This window comes from Manihot esculenta, chromosome 16 (assembly GCF_001659605.2).
Source record: "Manihot esculenta cultivar AM560-2 chromosome 16, M.esculenta_v8, whole genome shotgun sequence".
In the NCBI taxonomy this organism is placed as follows: Eukaryota; Viridiplantae; Streptophyta; class Magnoliopsida; order Malpighiales; family Euphorbiaceae; genus Manihot; species Manihot esculenta.
In genome coordinates this window covers 5,970,386-5,989,839 of record NC_035176.2, presented here as the reverse complement: position 1 = coordinate 5,989,839, position 19,454 = coordinate 5,970,386, and the positions used below count along the sequence as shown (strand labels likewise).

General features: G+C 29.1%; 4 non-coding genes across 4 annotated transcripts; all 4 read right to left on the bottom strand.

The window, feature by feature from the left end:
- Positions 1-1,812: 1,812 nt before the first annotated feature.
- TRNAS-GCU lies at positions 1,813-1,894 on the bottom strand. The gene has a single exon. It is a non-coding gene; the product is annotated as a tRNA-Ser (tRNA).
- A 5,498-nt stretch (positions 1,895-7,392) lies between these two features.
- On the bottom strand, positions 7,393-7,474 carry TRNAS-GCU. Its single transcript has one exon. It is a non-coding gene; the product is annotated as a tRNA-Ser (tRNA).
- A 2,275-nt stretch (positions 7,475-9,749) lies between these two features.
- On the bottom strand, positions 9,750-9,831 carry TRNAS-GCU. The gene has a single exon. It is a non-coding gene; the product is annotated as a tRNA-Ser (tRNA).
- A 1,528-nt stretch (positions 9,832-11,359) lies between these two features.
- TRNAS-GCU lies at positions 11,360-11,441 on the bottom strand. Its single transcript has one exon. It is a non-coding gene; the product is annotated as a tRNA-Ser (tRNA).
- Positions 11,442-19,454: the final 8,013 nt, after the last annotated feature.

The following is a 19,454-nucleotide window of genomic DNA, read 5'->3' as shown; positions in this document are numbered from 1 at the left end:
CAAGTTCAAATTTGAGTCTAAATGAACTTGAATTTAAGTTTGTTTATAATATAATCGAGTTTAAATTCGAGTTTAAATAAGTTCAAATTCAAATTTTTTTAGTGAATTTTAGTTGGCTCGTTAACGTGATAAGTAAGTTTAATATGAATCGAACTTAAATCGAGTTTAAGTTTATAAATAAAACTTGAGTAGAGCGGTTCGAACTTAAATTTTTAAATTTATTTTTTAATTAAGTCTGAATTTATTAAAACTCGATTCGATTCGATTATAACCCTAAAAAATAAATAAATTTTAAACTTTTAATTTTTAATTTAATTTAATTTGATTAATCAAACATTAAATGTTCATCCATAATTATAGCCAAAACAACATAATTTCCTTAAATTATGGTGAAAGAGATTCATTAATATTGAATTAGTATGAAATTTAATTAAAAAGATCTGATTAACTAAATGCAAATCTTGCTGTTTCATTTAGTATGATTTATTTTCTAAAAAAAAATTCAAATATATTTTTATAAAATTACATATAATTTTAATTATTTTAAAATGAAGATTTTTAAATTAAAAAATTAAAATTTTTCATTCTAAAAGAGAATTATAAAAAAAATTGATTAAATTAAATTCTTATAAAATTTTTTATTTTAAATAGACGGTTACAAAATGAGTGTTATTTGATTGAAGTAAATAGACTAAATAAGAACTTTCTAAAAATAGTAAATATATGGCTTATTGGTTTGTACCATTAAATTAATTTTTGGAGAAATAAAATATTCTATTTCTATAATATAAAAGAAGTAACTTATTTAAGTAATTTTTGAAAGAAAAAAAAAACTTACTCAAATAATTCTCCAATTAAATTTAATGGAATTTACAGATTTTTCTTTAATTTGTTATACTTGAATTATATTATAAATATTATTTTTTTATAATTTAAAGGCAACATTACTTCCGAAAAAATTGATTTGTATATTAAATATATTTATATTATATCTTTTAAAAAATATACTTTCTATAAACTATAGTATTTAAACTGAATAATACTGCATTTTAGTAAGAAAGAAGAAGAGTTAATCCTTTTAAGAAAAAAAATTATTTAGCAGGATTTAATGAAATTAATTTATAATTTTTTTATTTAAAAACTGCTGTAAATAGTACTCTCTTTATTTTATAATTTCTGTATATCTTTTTTTTAGTTATTTTAAAGTTATTATATATATTTTTATATTATAATAAATTATTTTATTTTATTTATAAAAAATTTCTCAAAATATTTTTTAATATTTAATAAAATTTAATATTTTAAAATGGGTATAGTTGAAAATTTAATTAAAAAAATTGTGTTTCTTCATATATGTATAATAAAATAAAATAAATAAAAATTATGGGATGAAAAAAGTAATATTTTTTAAATAATTTATTATTTAATCTTTCTATTTATTCAAACTGTTAATAACATGTGAAATAGTGTACTCCAAGGCTTAGTCTGGTGAAAAGTGCATCCTTGTAGTCTTGAGAGGTCTAAGGTTTGACTCCCCCAACCCCCTATTTCAAAAAAAAAATAACATGTGAAATAGTTAAAATTATTTTATCTTTAATTAATTTTCTAAGTCTAAAATATAATTATTTACTCTTGTAATTTAGAAATTGCAACTATTCAATTTCTGCAATTTGAAAATTACACAACTAACTAGTATATTTTTTAAAATAAAAGAGATAAGTACTAAGCTATTAATTTCAAAAAATCACATGGATTAAATACCAATTTTCTCAGAGAAATTTTCAGGGAAAAAAAATGTAAAATAAGAAATACCGTGGCCTGTGAGATTCGAACTCACGCGGGGAAACCCCACTTACTTAGCAGGCAAGCGCCTTAACCACTCGGCCAAAGCCACGAGCAGACTTCATTGCTTACAACATTTAAAATTGCAAGAAAATTAACTGAAAATTTTAAGTATAAATAAATAAGAAAAATTTTAAAATTTGAGGTTATTATGTGATATCTTAATTTTAATTATTTAATATTTTGATGTTATTTTCAAAAATTAAATAAATTTATTATTAAAATTATTTAATATTTTATTATTATATTTAACAAATTAGATGATATTGTAATTTATCTTTAATAAACAATACATTATCATCCTAACATTTATAAATTTTATTTAAATTTATTAAACTTAATTAAGAGGAAAAATGAATTAGTTTCTTCCCTAAAGGTTTAATTAGAGGATCAGTCAAATTCACTTTTGACTTCACATAATCAATGAAAATAGTTTCATTTTTCAGTTGCTACTTAATAACATTATATCTTAGACAATTATGTCTATTATTACCATTGAAGGTTTTATTCTTTGTAATAGCTACTACCGCTTGGCAATCACGATGCATTGATAAAGATGGTGTTGATTTTATTCCTAACGTAATATTTGCTAAGAAGTTTCTTAGCCACTCAGCTTCAGTTCCAACTAATTTCAAAGCAATCAACTCTACTTCATAGTGGATTTAAGAAGTTTCTTAGCCACTCAGCTTCAGTTCCAACTAATTTCAAAGCAATCAACTCTACTTCATAGTGGATTTAGCAATGATATTTTGTTTGGTTGATTTTCATGTACTTGCACTACCTCTTAGAGTGAATATATAATACTAGTGGATTTTATCTCATCTGAATCTGAAATTCAATTGGTATCACTGTATCCTTTTAATACAGCGGGAAATCCATTATATAAGATATCATAGTTCATGGTAACTATCAAATATTTCATTAGTTTAACTAATGCAGTCCAATGATCGTTATTAGGATTATGCGTATACCTACTCAATCTACATACAGCATAAACTATATCAGGTCATGAAAAATTCATTAAATGCAATAAACTCCCAATGATCCGTGCATATTCAAATTGAGCAACAGAGTCACCTCTATTTTTCTTTAATTAAGAGTTAGGATCATAAAGAGTACTCACTGATTTGACATCAAAATATCCAAACTTCCTTAAAAGCTTTTCAACGTAATACTCTTGTAATAGCATTAGACTATTATTCTTCCTTATGATTTTAACTCCTAAAATCACATTTGCCTCTCTAATATCTTTCATATCAAATTTAGAGGTAAGAAAAGTTTTTTATTTACAAATTATATCGTAACTCATACAAAAAAATAAGCATATCATCCACATATAAATAAATAATCACATATTCATCATCATTTATACATTTTGTATATACACACTTATCAAATTTCTCATGCCACGCCACTGTTTGGAGACTTGTTTTAAACTATATAAGGATTTAAGAATTTTGCAAACTTTATTTTCTTGACTAGAAATAATATAATCATTAGGTTGTACCATATAAATTTATTTTTCTAAGTCTCCATTTAAAAAAATTGTTTTAATATCCATTTGATGAATAACAAGTTTATATATAGAATCTAAAGCAATTAATACTTTAATAGAAGAAATTATAACTACAAAGGCAAATGTGTCAAAATAATTTATATCTTGTTTTTTAGAAAAACCTTTTGCTACTAGTCTTGCTTTATATTTTTCAATTAAGCTATATGATTATATTTCCTTTTGAAAATCCATTTATAACCAATAGGTTTAGTTCCGGGAGGCAAGTCTACTAAAATCCAGGTATCATTTTGAGTAATAGAATCAATTTCAACTTTAATTTTTTCCTTAAAAGGAGTTTTAGAAGATTTAATATATTCAAAAAAACTTAAAGGTTAAAGGTTCATTTTCAACAATATAAGTATAAAAGTTATTTCCAAAAGAAGTCTCTTTTTTTGTCTTTTACTTCTTAAATCTTCATTATTATTTCCAAAATTATTTTCATAAATATCTTCATTAGGTGCATGAAAAATTTTCTCAACTTTTAAAAGAAAAATATATTCAAAAAACTCAGCATTTTTGTCTCAATTATAGTATTACAATCAAGTACGTCACTTTTCAAAATAAAATATCTATATACAGCACTATGTTCAACATAACCTATAAATATGCAATCAGAAGTTTTTGAATCTACTTTTCGTTTCTTAGAGTCAGGAAAAAATTACTTTAGCAAAACACCCCCACACTTTTATATATTTTAAGTTAGGTGTATAACCTTTCTAAAGTTCATAGGATATTTTATCAATTTTCTTATAGGGTATCATATTTTGTAGATGAAAAACAGATAATAAAACTTCCCCCAAAGGTTATTAGGTGAGGAGGAACTTATTAATAAAACATTCATCGTTTCTTTTAGTATTCTATTTTTTCTTTCCGCTACTCCATTGGATTCAAGTGAAAAAAGTGGAGTAAATTCATGAATTATTCATTTTTTTTTATAAAAGTCATTAAATAAGATATATTTTTCACTTCTATATGATCTAATCCTTTTTATTTTCCTATTTAATTGGTTTTCTACTTCAGATTTATACCCAGCCTTTTCTAATAGAGTTATAGAAATTAAATTAGCTCCCATGTTAGGTACATGAAGTGCTTCTTTAAGTACAAGGTCTTGCTAGATATGAGTTTGAGAAGAAGTTTCCATTTACCAAGGACACTTACAGTCTTAGAATCACCTAAATACGCATGTTCTTCTCCTTCCACCTTTGTAGCGTAGGAGGTAAACACATTTCTATTTGTACAGATATGCCTAGTAGCACCAGAGTCTTCTAACCATTCTTATACATTAGCTACAATAAAAGTTTGAGAAATGATCGTAGTAATAATATCATCTCCTTCAACTAAATTCACTTTTGGTTTAGGAGGATTATCATTTATCACTCTTTTCCTATACTGAGGTGCATGATGACCCTGCTTACCACATACAAAACAATGTCATTTCTTTTTAAAAGTGGGATTATTAAACTTAGGTTTGTAATTAAGTTTTTTATTTTCATATCTGTTATTTGATTTGTGTACTTTTTTTGTACAAGATTTGCTTTTGTAGCCAACTCTTTACTTTTTGCAGCTTTAAGTTCCCTTCTATTTGTATTTTCAATTTTCGATATGTTAGGAAAATATTTAGTGTATGGAATAGCAGGCAGAAGAGGCCCACCATTTACAATAGCAGGAAGCTAGCAGCAGAAAGCACAGCAGAAGCAGAGACAGTAATAATGTTATTGGAAGTAGACAGTACAGAAGTAAAGGCAGTGACAATGTTTGGTTCCATGTGTGTAAAGTTCATAAATCTTTAAGATTATTGAAAAAATATGATAAAATAATAAAATCTGAGTCGTATTGGATACTATCCTTAAGGATTTATTTTGTAATCTTCCAGAATTAAACAAGTTCTTCTAAAATTTAATTTTCAGAATCAGGAATAAGGATTTATCTATAATTTATAAATCAACAGAAAACATAAAAAAGAGAAAGAATAAAGTAGAAAAATGAGGATTTATTTTGTAATCTCTCGAGATTAAATAATTTCTTCTGAAATTTAATTTCCATGATCAGGACAATAAGAATTTATCTATAATTTATAAATCAATAGAAAACATATAGAAGAGAAAGAATAAAATAAAAAAATGAAAGTGTTTTTCTTTATAAAAATGAAGAATATTTATAGTGAAAAAAATGAAAGTGTTTTTCTTTATAAAAATGAAGAATATTTATAGTGAAAAAAATAACAGTTGTAAATGGTTATAAAAATTTTGAGATAATATAATAAAATTATAAATATTAAATTTAAATATCAAATCTATAACAATAAAAAATCTTATAAATAAAATTTTTAACAATTTAATTTTAGAATATTACATTGATGTGATGGTAGTGATATCTCCAAAACGTTCTCTGCCAAATCAATTTACGTTTAGCTTTTCTCTCGTTAGAGGAAAAAAAAAAAAAAAAAGTCTCCGAGCCCGTATTATTTGATTATAATTGAGAAATGGCAATCGAGAAGTTAAAATAAATTGATTATTTCGTTAATAATTTAACAATTTAATATTTATTATTTAATGAAAATTATTAGAATTTGAGTCGTAATAAATTAATCTATTTCATTATTTTTAATACTTATTTTTAATATGAGAATTAAATTCAGAACATCTGATTGATTAGTTGAAAAGTATAATTAAAATAATTAATATATAATTAATAATATATAGAAAAAGGGTAAATAAATTTTAAACATTTGACTTTTAGTTTAATTTGATTAATCAAACATTGCACGCCCATAATTATAACCAAAACAACATAATTTAAGGGAATTATGGTGAAAGAGATTCATTAATATTAAATTAGTAAGAAATTTGATTAAAAAAAATCTGATTAACTAAATGCAAATCTCGCTCTGATTTATTTTCTAAGAAAAAAAAATTTAATAAATTTTTATAAAATCACTTATGATTTTAATTTATTTTAAAATGAAAATTTTTTAAATTAAAAAAGTATTTTATTTTATTTTAAAAAAATACGAAAAAATATTAATTGAATTAAATTTTTATAAATAAAATATTCTATTTCTGTAATTTAAAAAAAGTAACTTGTTTAAGTAATTTTTGAAAGACAAAAAAAAAGCTTACTCAAGTAATTTTCCAATTAAATTTAATGGAATTTACCAATTATTCTTTAATTTGTTATGCTTAAATTATATTATAAATATTATTATTTTTTATAATTTAAAAACAACATTACTTCCAAAAAAATTGATTTATATACTAAATATATTTATATTATATCTTTTAAAAAATATACTTCCTATAAATTATAGTATTTAAACTGAATAAGACTGCATTTTAGTAAGAAAGGAGAAGAGCTAATCCTTTTGAGAAAAAAAATTATTCAGTAGGGTTTATGAAATTAATTTATGATTTCTCTTATTTAAAAAATACAGTAATTAGTTTTTCCTTTATTTTATAATTTTTATATATTTTTTTAGTTATTTTAAAATTATTATCCACTTTTATTTTTTACATTATAATAAATTATTTTATTTTATTTTATTTTATTTATAAAAAATTTCTCAAAATATTTTTTAATATCTAATAAAATTTAATATTTTTAAAATGAATATAGTTTGAAAAGTTAATAAAAAAATTATATTTACATATAATAAGGCAAAAAGAATAAAAATTATAAAAAAAGTAATATTTTTTTAAAATAATTTATTATTTAATCTTTCTATTTATTCAAATTATTAATAACATGTGAAATTATTAAAATCTTTTTATCTCTAATTAATTTTCTAAGTCCAAAACATAATTATTTACTCCTGTAATTTAAAAATCGCAACTATTTAATTTCTGCAATTTGAAAATTACAATATCGCAACTAACTATTAAATTTTTTTAAAATAGAAGAAATAAGTACTAATTTATTAATTTCAAACAATCACATGGATTAAATATCAATTTTCTCAGAAAAATTTTCAGGGAAAAAAATGTGAAATATGGGAAAACCGTGGCCTGTGAGATTCGAACTCACGCGGGGAAACCCCACTTACTTAGCAGGCAAGCGCCTTAACCACTCGGCCAAAGCCACGAGCAGGTTTGGTTGGATATTGTAGACAAAATTCAGAAATTTAAGTATAAATAAATAAGAAGAATTTTAAAATTTGAGCTTTGATATCTTAATTTTAATTATCTAATATTTTAATATAAAATTAACGTTTGGACTTCCACCAACTTTATAATTCGTTTATTTCTAATAACATATAAATTGAGTATTACAATTTTATTTTATTTTATTTTTAAAAGTTTTCTCAAAATATCTTTTAATATTTAAAATATATATAATTAAAAAATTAAAAAAAAATTATATTTTTTAAATATATATGAAAAAGGAAAGCGTAAAAAATTATAAAAAAATATATAATTAATAATATATAAAAAAAGGCAAATAAATTTTAAACTTTTGACTTTTAGTTTAATTTGATTTGATTAATTAAATATTAAAATATACACTCTTAATTATAGCCAAAACAACATAATTTAAGGGAATTATGGTGAAAGAGATTCATTAATATTGAATTAGTACGAAATTTGATTTAAAAAATTTTGATTAACTAAATCCAAATCTCTTAACTATTTTTTGATTTGGCATAATTGATTTTTTAATAAAATAATTTAAATGAATTCTTATAAAATCTTATATGATTTTAGCTTATTTTAAAATAAAATTTTTTAAAAAATAAAATTTTTTTCATTCTAAATAAAAAAATTAAAAAATTTTAATTAAATTAAATTATTATAAAATTTTTAAAGGCCATCTACAACCCTATGTACCATTTTTTATATTATTTTAGTGCTCTGCACTAAAATAGTGCAATATTATCTCCAACCTTCTGCACCAATTTTAACACTAAAAAGAATATTCTATTTATATTATTCTCTTTTTAATATTATATTATTTATTTTACTTTAATTTTATTTATATATTTCACTCAAAAAATTCATATAATTTTATATATTCACTCTAAATATTTATATATTTTATATTTTCATCCAATATTTAAATATTTAATTATTTTATAAATAAATAAAAAAAACATATTAATTATAAAAATATATTAATTAAATAATAATTATAAAAAAATATTACTTAAACATTAATTATAAACATACATTATTTATAATTATGAATATATTAATTTAAATTAAATTTCAATAATTATAAAAATATAAAATAAATTAAAAATATAATAAATTATAAGAATAAAAAAAATTAAACTTAATTGAAAATATATATAAATTTTGAATTATATTATAATTTAAAAAAATAGAAAAAAATATAAATTTTAAATTATATTATAAATTTAAAAAAAAAAAGAGAAAATAGCGCTGCTAATGTGACACTGTAGCGAGCGCCAAAATTCCATTGGATTTTGGCGCAGCGTTGAAGGGCCATCTCCAACGCCAAAATAGAAATTAGCGCAGCATTGAAGATGGCCTAAGAAAGTTAGAGATACACCATAAAATTTATTTTGTTTGATTCAAGTAAATAAACTAAATAAGAATAACTTTCTAAAAATAATTGTTTGGTTGAAGTAAATAAACTAAATAAGAATAACTTTCTAAAAATAGTAAAAATATCTCTTATTGGTTTGCATTATTAAATTATTTTTTTGAAAAATAGAGTATTCTATTTCTTTAATGCAAGAAAAGTAACTTATTTAAATATTTTTTTTACTAAATTTAATAGAATTTATCAACTATTCTTCAATTTACTATGCTTGAAATTATATTATAAATATTATTTTTTATAATTTAAAAGTAATATTGCTTATTAAAAAATATATTTTCCATGAACTATAGTATCTGAACTGAATAAGACTGCAATTTAATAAGAAAAGATAAGAGAAAAAAAATATTTAATAGGATTTAATGAAATTAATTTATGTTTTCTCTTATTTAAAAAATATAGTAATTAATAATATTTTTTTAAATAATTTATTATTTAGTCTTTCAATTTATTCAAATTATCAGTAACATATGAAATAGTTAAAATCCTTTTGTCTCTAATTAATTTTCTGAGTACAAAACATAATAATTTAATTTTGTAATTTAAAAATATTTTTTAGTATTTAAAAAAATTTAATATTTTTAAGATGGGTATAATTAAAAAGTTAATAAAAAATTATATTTCTTAATATATGTGTGATGAAACAAAATAAATAAAAATTATAGGATAGAAAAAATAATATTTTTTTAAAATAGAAGAAATAAGTACTAAATTATTAATTTCAAAAAATCACATGGATTAAATATCAATTTTCTAAGAGAAATTTTCAGGGAAAAAAATGTGAAATAAGAAAAACCGTGGCCTGTGAGATTCGAACTCACGCGGGGAAACCCCACTTACTTAGCAGGCAAGCGCCTTAACCACTCGGCCAAAGCCACGTGCAGGTTTAGGTAAATACTATAAAGATAATTCACAAATTTGATATAAATAAATAAGAAGAATTTTAAATTTTGAGCTTTGATATCTTAATTTTAATTATCTAATATTTTGACATTATTTTTAAAAAATTAAATAAATTTAATATTAAAAAATTATTTATTATTTTATTATTATATTTAATAAATTAGATGATATTGTAATTTATTTTTAATAAATAATACATTATTATCCTAACATTTATAAATTTTATTTAAATTTATTAAACTTAATTGAGAAAAAAAAATAATTATTTATTACATGATAAACTTAATAATTTTTTTTTCAATGTAAAAATAAAATTATTAATTGTATTATTAAATAAAAAGAAATATTATTTTAAATAGAGAGACGATTATACTTAATACATTATTTAGCTAAAATATGAGCAATATGAGCGATTTGAGTGGTATGACGACGAATCCATTGAATAGTTAGAAATGTACGCTCTTAATTATAACAAAAACAATATAATTTAAGGTAAATATGGTGAAAGAAATTCATTAATATTGAATTAGTATGAAATTTGATTTAAAAAATTTTGATTAACTAAATGCAAATTTTTAACTATTCTTTCTTTTTTTTAATGATTGATTTTTTAATAAAAATTTTTAAATGAATTCTTATAAAATTATATATAATTTTAATTTATTTTATAATATTTTTTTAATTAAAAGAAATTGAATTTTTTATTTTAAATAAGAAAATTATGAAAAAAAATTAATTTAATTAAATTCTTCTAAAATTTTTTATTCTAAACATGGAGTTAGAAATAGACCACAAAACGGGTCTTGTTTAGCTGAAGTAAATAGACTAAACAAGAATAGCTTTCTAAAACTAGCAAATATATCTCTTGTTAATTTGTGCTATTAAATTAATTTTATGATAAATAGAATATTCTATTTCTCCAATGTAATTTACTTAAATAATTTTTCTGTTAAATTCAATGAAATTTAACTATTATTCTTCAATTTGCTATCCTTGAAATTATATTATAAATATTATTATTTTTTATAACTTAAAAACAATATTACTTTTGAAAAAATTAATTTATATACTAAATATATTAATACTATATTTTCTACAAAATGTATTTCTCATGAACTAGCAATTTAATAAAAAAAGATAAGAGCAAATCTTTTTGACAAAAAAAATATTTAGTAGGGTTTAATGAAATTAATTTATGATTTCTCTTGTTTAAAAAATACAGTAGTTAGTAATATTTTTTAAAATAATTTATTATTTAATCTTTCAATTTATTTAAATTATTAATAACCTGTGAAATAGTTAAAATCTTTTTGTCTCTAATAAATTTTCTAAGTCTAAAATATAATTATTTAATCTTGTAATTTAAAAATCGCAACTACTCATATAATTTTTAAAATATAAGAAATAAGTATTAAGTTGTTAATTTCAAAAAATGGATTAAATATCAATTTTTTCAGAGAAATTTTCAGGGAAAAAATTGTGAAAGAAGAAAGAGGAAAAAACCGTGGCCTGTGAGATTCGAACTCACGCGGGGAAACCCCACTTACTTAGCAGGCAAGCGCCTTAACCACTCGGCCAAAGCCACGAGCAGGCTGAGCTCCATATCACAAAATAAGTAGTTAAAAATTTGGAGTATAAATAGATAAGAAGAATTTAAAAATTTGAGAATGTGATATCTTAATTTTAATTTGATGTTTTTTTAAAAATTAAATAATTTATTATTAAAATTATTTAATTTTTTATTATTACATTTAATAAATTAGATGATATTGTAATTGACGTTTAATAAATAATATTATATCATCCTCACGTTTATAAATTTTATTTAAACTTATTAAATTTTATTTTTGTGGTAAATGCATCTGAGTAAATCTGAGAGGTCTCAGATTCTATTTTTTAATTTTCAATTCCCATTAAAAAAAAATCATTTATTACATGATAAACTTAATAAGTTTTTTTTTCTTTAAATGTAGAAATTTTGTTATTTTTTTTAAATTTAAAATATTATTTAATAATTTAATATTATACACAAACAATGGCACAAAACAAGTTATAAGTTGTGATCATAGGACAGAGTCACGTGGTAAGAGTATAATAAGTCGATACGTGGTCTCACCCATAGAAAGAAAGACCCAGACACCATAGTACCTGGTTTCTCATCAAGACTCACACTTTTCTCGAAGAGGTTGAGTTTTCACATAAAATTACCGTTAGCAGGCACAATCCAGTAGATCCCCGTTACACCTATAATCGCGGGATTTCATATTAATTAGCTGACTAAATCATTGCTGGATTTTTAGAAAATGTTATAATTAACTTCATTTTCTTACAGTATAAAAGCTAATGATCACAGAAACAAAGGTATGAAATTCTTACATAACTACTATTGAATTCTAAGCAATTCCTTATACTCGCCCTACTCTTCAGTTTACTGATTTGAGCATCGGAGTGGCTACCATAGGTACCAACCACCTCACGTTCTCTTTCTTGCAAGATTAACCAATCGCAACACAACTCTATTTTGCCTACAAAATTTGGTTCTGTTGCCGAAAACTTCATTGAATTCTATCTGTTCATTTGAATTAAAACCGGTCTTCTATCCCCTTTTCTTCTAAAAAGAAATCTCTCTTTTTTCTCTAGAAATAACCAGCAATTCACAAGCTGCTACTAAGGTTGCTACCAATAAGAGCGCTATCATTTCTTCCCACTCCTGGCAGTAGACAAAACATACCTCCTATGATAAACGAAGCAGATCTCAACAATTTGTACAATGAGCAAATGCTCTAATACATCAAAAGGTTGCAAGTTACTCTTAAGCAATACAAAGCTTGGGAGGAGGCATCATTAATGGCTCTCAAGGGAAGGGAGGAAGCCTTCATGGACACCCTAAGGATTCTGGCAGAGGTAGTCCAGACACAGACCAAAGGAAAGGCTAAGTTCAAAGAAGAAGAGTCATAAGACGATGCTCTGAAAGATATTGACTGGAAGCTGGTACGGGCTATTCAGAGGTAGCAGAAGGAGGACTACGGCCTGGACGATGCATTGCCCCTATCAGAACAGATCTTGGCAGAAACTTTCCTAACCAAGTTCAAGTTGCCAAGTTTAGGTAAGTATGATGGAACGGAAGATCCTAGAAGCCACATGGTGATCTTTAAGACAACCACGCAGCTTCAGGATGTCAATGACTTCGTGTTGTGTCGAGTGTTTCTATCAACACTCACAGATTTAGCTCAGAAATGGTACCAATATCTGAGCTCAAGTTTAATTCAGAACTTTACACAATTCATTATGTTATTTAAATCCAAGTTTATCACTTGTATACCTCCTAAAAAGTTATCTTCTGACCTACGAAAGATCCACCAAGGAGATGGCAAGTCTTTAAAGAGCTTTATCTCACAGTTTAATGTAGAAGCAATATAGGTAGAAGAATTAAATCATGAGATAGCGTGTGAAATATTAAAGAAAGGAACACACAATGTCAAGTGCATAGATTCCCTAATCAAGAACTTAGTTGCTATGTACCAACAGCTAATGGACAAAAGCCCAGAAATACATCAGGATGGATGATGAGGTCTAAAAATTGAGAGAGTACAAAAGGAAAAATCAGAAGTAGAACCAAAAGCCAAAGAGGTGAGGGTATGAAGGAGACCACAGAAGTTACCTAATCTCCTAAGGAAGGGATGACCAAAGTAAGTATAAGAATTATACTCCATTGAATGGCTCACGAACATATATTCTAATGTGGATTAAAAAAAATGACAAAGAGGTCTGGTGGTCTCCCAAGCTCAACCCTGAGAAAGCCAAAAGTCCAGATAGGACCAAGTACTGTCGTTTTTACGAAGACGACAAACATACAATGGAGGAGTGTCGGCTGCTAAAAGACGAGATTGAGAGTTTAATAAGAGACGACACACTTTGAAAGTTTGCCAGAAAAAATAGAGAATAGAGGAGGCCGAACTCGAGGTGACAACTCCTGAAACTACCCGTGACCAAGAACCTATAGGGGTTATATATGTAATTATAGAAGGATCCTGCGATGAAATAAATGAGTCGTAGAAAATGTCTTGAATATCCAAAGATAAAGACATGTCACATGTCTTTAGTACAAGAGACTTAGCCCTTAAAAGAACATATCTAACCGGAGGTAATGTCGGGTCTAGTAAGATGAGCGAAAATTAGAAAAGACCATTTAGGGTCTCAAAGATTATTCGTTCAGGGTCTTATAAGCTGGCCAAGTTAGATGGCTGAGTCATTCCCTACTCCCAAAATATTTCTAATCTGAAAAAATATTATCAATAACAGTTAACGATGTATTTTTTTCATATATTGTGTTATTCAGTGACAAGGAACGATGGGGTTGCCTTTCTCAAAAAGATCAAGAAGACAAAATAAGGCCACAAGGTGGATTCCTCCATGCCACATTCCGGATGTTAGTCCCACTAAATAAGGCCACAAGGCAGATTTCGCCAAGCCACAATCCAGGTGTTAGTCCCACTAAACAAGGCCACAATCCGAGTTTCGCCAGGTCACAATCCGGATGTTAGTCCTACTAAACAAGGCCACAAGACGGGCTCTGCTAGGCCATAATCCGAGTGTTAGTCCCACTACTAAACAAGGCCACAAGACGGGCTCTACTAGGCCATAATCCGAGTGTTAGTCCCACTAAACAAGCCCACAAAGTGGGTTCCGCTAGGCCATATGACCGAGTGTTAGTCTCGCTTCACAAAAATTTTTCAAGAAATTTCATGCACAGGCCACAAGGCAGGTATAAGCCAAGCCGACAAACTGGATGTTAGTCTCGTGTCACAAAAAGTTTCCAAGGCTACGAGGCAGATTCCGCCAGGCCATAATCCAAGTGTTAGTCCCACTAAAAAAGGCCATAAGGCGTGTTCTGCCAAGTCACAATCCGAGTGTTAATCCCGCTAAATAAGGCCACAAGGCGAGTTCTGCCAAGCCACGTGACCGGGTGTTAGTCTCACTTCATGAAAAATTTCTAAGGCATTTTATGCCTAGACCACAAGGTGAGTATAAGCTAGGCCGACTAACTGGATGTTAGTCATATTACAAAAAGTTTTCAAGGCATTTGATGCCAAGACCATAAGATGGGTATTAGCCAGGCCACATGACTGGGAATTAGTCCCACTTTACAAAAATTTTCCAAAGCATTTGATGCCCGACCATAAGGCGGATAACCGTCAGGCGAGTTTTCGAGTGTTGATCCCAAAAGAGATAGGCAAATTTCTGCCCAAAAGTGCCATAAGGCAGATAATCGCCAAGTGAGTCTTCGGCCACAAGATTAGGTATTGGTCCAAATCGAAAAATTTTTCAATTTATTTTATAGCCATAAAGAGGGCACTAGGTAAGCGTGATCAGGTGTTATGTCCTATTAGCTAGCCTGTTTTAATCATTTTTCAACAGAGGCTATGTTTACCATGTTTTTTGAATGGGTGTTAACCCCTTAGCCAATTTTTTGGGAAAATGATTGTTTAAGTCTTAATTGGATGAGGGTCCTGGACAACTCAATAAAGAAAATGGCAAGATATGCAAAAAATATAATTTTATTATAAAAGATTACATAGGAGGAGGGATGTCTTCAGTCTCCATCTAAGGCTCTCTTACATTTTCATTCTCTACATCTACTACATCATTTGCTAATTAAATTTTTAGAAAGCTAAAATTAGACATCTGTAATATCCGGCTAAACTCCAGCGTCGAAATTCCAACCTTCCAACAGAATCTTTGCTGGAATCCGGAATCTCAAAGCTGAAATCTCTTTAGAAGGGTAAAATAAGGTTTTCACAAAAAGAATTTGAAAATTTTTAGGGTTTTGTGTTAAAAAGAAAGAAAAAAGTTTTGAAGGAAACCTCAGGTTCGGTCGCCCAACCTTCAAGTTCGGCCGCCCAACCTTCAAGTTAGCCGCCCAACCTTCAAGTTTGATCGCCCAACCTTCAAGTTTGGCTGCCGAAGGTGGTTTCTCCATGCTGCCGCTGGACCATCTTGTTCGGCCGCCGAAGGTGGCTTATCCAGCCACCTATAAGAGGCCTTCAACCTGAAAATGAGAGAGTTTTCTCTTTATTTTCGGGCAGAGATAGGTCCATGCCCTCCCTTTGATATTCTTGTTGAAATTCCTTCAAGTCTTTAAGAAAATTCATGAGTTTTCTCTTATTTTTGAAGATTTGAGTTTGAATCTGAGTTTTTAAACCTTGGAGACCTTCGGAGACCGTTTTACCTCATCTCCAAGTTGGGGGTTGTTGTCACCTTTAGATCTCCAAAAGGTAAGTTTAGATCTTTGCTTTTCCTATGTTTTAATAAGTTTTAAGAAGGGGTTAAGGATTGTTAATGCATGAAATGGTTAAATCTAAAGTTTAGGGTTTGAGTTAGAATGTTTGTGAATGTTTTGCTCTTATGTTATTTTTGTTGTTGCTTGGTGAAGATTAGGCTAGTTTTCATGTCTCTTATGCATGTTAAGTGAGTATGAACATTTTTTGAGTAGTTAGGTGTAATACCCGGCTCGTTCAGGCATCGAAATTCCTACCGTCCGGTGGAATCTCGGATGTCGGATTCGTTTTAGGGGTATTGCAAGGGTCAACTGAAGTTTTCTACACGGTTTTCTAAAGGTTTTCTAACATGGTTTTAAGTGTTTGACGAGAAAAGGTCAAGGAGGGAAAAACAGAGGTTCGGCCGCCGAAGGTATGTTCGGCCGCCGAAGGTGGTAGAGTTTGTGCCCCCGAAAGCTAGGTTCGGCCGCCGAAGTTGGCTGAGTTGCGGGTGCAAGTTTAGCTGCCGAAGATGGTTGACCAAGCCACCTATAAAAGCCCTTAGGTCGGTTCAAGAGGTAAGTTTTCTTCCTCTTCCCACCCAAGGTGAGCTCATGTCCTCCTTGAGATGATTTCATGGTTTTTGCAAGTTCTTGCATGGTTTTTAATGAGTTTTATCCTTGGTTTAGAGAGTTGTGAGCTTTGAGCAAGGTTTTGGAGTTTGGAGCTTATAGAGCTTGGTTTCTCCATGTTTTGAAGTTAGGATCACACCAACTCTAGTTCTTGAAGAGGTAAGTGTTGATCCTTATGTTTTATGGTGTTTTAAGCAAGTTTTATGGAGGGATAAAGGGTAGGTTTGCATGGTTTGCATGAGTTGTGCATGAAGGGGTTTATGCATCCTTTATGCCTTTGTTTGCTCGATGTTGTTATGTGTTGTTGTGTGTGGGAGTTTAAGGTTGTTTCAGCTCCTATATATGTGTTTAAGGGTTTGTGCATGGTTTTACGAGGTTATATGCATGTTAAGAGGGTTAGAAAGGTTTAGGGAGGCTTGTTGGTGCATGGATCTGGGTTCTGGAGGAACTCAGGTTCGGCCGCCGAAAGGAGTTTCGGCCGCCGAACCCTTGAGGAGGTGGGATAGGCCGCCTAAACTCGCCCCCGAAGGTTTGGACTTTCGGCTCTGGAGTGGAGTTTCGGCCGCCGAACCTGCCGCCGAACATGCCTGACTTTCGTCTCTGGAGAGGACTTTCGGCCGCCGAAAGTGCCGCCGAAATTGCCCTGTTTTGCCTTCCTTTGCATGTTTTGCCATGCTTGTCTATGGTGTTTTAGGGGGTTTGTGGGGAGATGTTTTAGAGTTATGTTAGAGTGGTTTGACACCTCATGTGAGTGCACCTGTGTAGGATCGGATCTGAGGCGAGGTGTTTAGCTCCAGTGTGAGAGTTGGCCCAGAGTTAGCCACAGCTTGGCTTCAGGTGAGTAGAACTAACTATGCATGTTTTAACGCTAATGGTTAAGATAGTGACAGTATGAGCATGAGACACGCATCATGGATGCCATATGATACTAGGTTGTACTGCATTAGAGATTACGAATATGCTGCATTGCATTATTATTGTTGATGGGATGGACCAAGGCGATCTCAGTAGCCCGCAACCTGTTATGTCTAGATAAGACCTCTGGGAGCTCCGCAGTTAGGGGCCGGGCTCTAGTACATGTAGTGACCTGGGAGTCCATAGGGGCCGGGCACCGACAGAGGGAGTTATGGGATCATGTCTAATCCGAGATGTGAGATGTTTGTGTTATGACACATTCCATGAAAGCATGTAATGAATGAACTGTTTTATGGTTTCTACTCACTGGGCTCTTGTAGCTCACCCCATTCCCTTAACCCCAGTTTTGCAGGGCCAGAGTTCAGCAGAGTTCAGCAGAGTTCAGCAGAGTGAGCTATGGGAAAAGCAGAGTGTAAGCAGAGGTTGCAGTGTTTGGCTGTAAGAGCATAGCTAGGTTTTGCTAGAGTGGCATGTGGCATGTATATGGATGAAAGAAGCTTGATGTATATGTGTTGATGATGTAAAGAGAAAGTGATGTTATGTTATGTTATGTTATGTATGTGTGTATAGTATAGTCGTGGACATGATGTATGGACATGATGTTTTAGCATGATGTATATACAGGTTATGCATGGACAGAGCATGTGGTAAAGAAATAGAGTCTAATGAGATAATGTCGAGAGTTGTGCTTTGCCCAGTGTATGCTGAATCCCTGGTGTATGCATGTGTCCTGTTTTACGTTTCTTGATAAGAAATGTGTCAAGCTAGGCTTAACATATGATGTGTTTATAAAACTCCAGTGATCAGGGAAGAAAGGGTATAAAACCCCTTGACCCATCTGAGAGGGAAGAAAGGGTATAAAACCCCTTGACCCATAACGAAAAGTAAGGCTAGCCTGTAATATGCTGATCCTAAGAGAGTGGGTTCTATGTTTTCAGCTTAGTAGTAGATCACTGGTGTAGGCCTTGACGGCTGTGGTTTTACGGTTAAGCCTGGTAGTGTTACAGGGAAGGTGTTAAAAGCTAGTGTTCGAGTTGGACCATGTCTGGGATTGATCAGGTACACAGAGTGCAGTTTAGGCTTTCTACGGGTCCCGGCGGCCTTAAGCCGATCTGGATCCTAGCGCCGAGCAGTTTGGGCCGTTACAGAGGGATATCAATTTTCGGGCTGTTACATTAGGTGTGAGGATCGGAGTGTTTGGTGGCTTTGTGCATAGGGCAGAATCGGGTTCTGCCTTGCTGGAGAACCCAGGTTTGGCCGCTGAACCTGCTTGTGGAGGCAGCCTTTTGGCCGCCTAACCCGCCTCCAAAGGTTCCAACCTTCGAATCTGTGTAGGGTTTAGGCCGTCGAACCTGCCCCCGAAAGTCCCTGACTTTCAGATCTGTGAGGGACCTTCGGCCGCCAAACTTGCTGCCGAAAGTCCCCTGCCCAGCCTTCTTCTGCTTGTTTTGTATGCATGCTTTGGTATATTTTAGGGGGCTTTTGGAGAGTTGTTTAGAGCCTTGTAATAGTTATGTTTGGTCCCTCATTTGAGTCCATCTATGTAGGATCGGACCTGGGAGACCGTAGAGGCCTGCAGTGAAATAACTGCGTCAGTGTTAGGCGAGCGTTAGCCAGAGGTGAGTAGAACTAAACTGAATCATTATTTTAAGAAATTAAACCTTTTAAGCATGCTCATGCATTACGAATGCCATGTATATTTATTATGTTGTTTTGCATTAGAATTCACGAATATAATGCATTACATAATTTACTGTTGATGTGGATGGATATTAGATGACTCACTAGCCCTCG